Here is a 1,513-nt window from a genome sequence, read left to right as displayed (position 1 = left end):
GCCTGTAATCCCAGCACTTTGGGAGGCCAAGGTGGGTGGATTACTTGAGGTCAGGAGCTGGATTTCAGCCTGGCCAACATGGTGAAACCTTGCTTCTACTAAAAATACAAAAATTAGCTGGGTGTGGTGGCAGACACCTGTAATCCCAGCCACTTGGGAGGCTAAGACCGGAGAATCGCTTGAACCTGGGGTGGAGGTTGCAGTGAGCCAAGATCGAGCCACTGCACTCCAGGCTGGGGGACAGAGTGAGACTCCATCTCTAAATAAATAAATAAATAAATAAAATAATGATAAAAAGTACCAGTAACGGCCAGGCACGTTGGTTCGTGCCTGTAATTCCAGCACTTTGGAAGGCCAAGGCTGGCAAATAACCTGAGGCCAGGAGTTTGAGACCAGCCTGGCCAACATGGTAAAACCTTATCTCTACTAAAAATACAAATATTAGCTGGGCCTGGTGGTGCATGCCTGTAATCCCAGCTACTTAGGAGGCTGAGGCAGGAGAATCTCTTGAACCTGGGAGGCAGAGGTTGCAATGAGCCAAGATTGTGCCACTGCACTCCAGCCTGGGTGACAGAGCAAGACTCCGTCTCAAAACAAAGCAAAACAAAACCGTAACATAGTTTTTTATTATCATTAGCAATTATATATTGTACATAATTACATGTGCTATACTTTTATACAACTGGCAGCCAGTAGGTTTGCTTACATCCGCATCACCAGAAACACATGGGTAATGTCTGGAACTAAGATGTTACGATGGCTTGAATGGTTATAACGTCACTAGGCAATAGGAATTTTTCAATTTCATTGTAATCTTATGGGGCCATAAATAAATGCCCTATGTGGCACATGACTGTATTATTATTGTTATTATTATTTTGTAAACATTCCTGGAAAGGTTTAGGGCAGATTGCAGTGGCAAGGCAGCTATTCACATGAGCCAGAACCTGCCCAATTCTAAATAAGGTCAATCAGGATGCACCCATCCTTCTATACTAAACTATATAGAGTCTGCGACTCTGCAAAACACACTTCTGCTTTTCCTTTGCTTCCCTGCTAGGCTTTGCCAACAGGGGGAACTAGAGGGAAATGGCAAGATTGTAGGAACCCTCCAGTCTGCTGTTTCTCTGAGCATCACTTATGCAGAACTTCACTCTAGCAGGAGCAGTTCGTTAGGTTGCAGCAGCTGACTCAGTTTTTCCAGCACTTGAAAAACCAGCCTAAGTGTCCCCAACCCCCTCAACAGCACCAGCCGGCTCCTTCCTTAGAGCTTTGAGTTGCAGCTCTAGAGGACCTTTTCTCTAGATTTCTAAGATTTTTGCTTTGATTTTTTTTCAAGGTAGCTGCTACCTCCATGACACCTTAGAGTTCTCTTTTTACGCTTTAGTAGTTAACTCTCTTGATCTGTCTATCTATACACAAAAGATATATATGTGTCTGTATATATATATATATACACACACATATATACATATATATGTATACACACACACACACATATATATATGTTGGT

This window comes from Cebus imitator, unplaced genomic scaffold (assembly GCF_001604975.1).
Source record: "Cebus imitator isolate Cc_AM_T3 unplaced genomic scaffold, Cebus_imitator-1.0 Scaffold34, whole genome shotgun sequence".
Classification (NCBI taxonomy): domain Eukaryota; kingdom Metazoa; phylum Chordata; class Mammalia; order Primates; family Cebidae; genus Cebus; species Cebus imitator.
The sequence above is the reverse complement of the archived record's forward strand: the minus strand, read 5'-3'. Positions refer to the sequence as shown.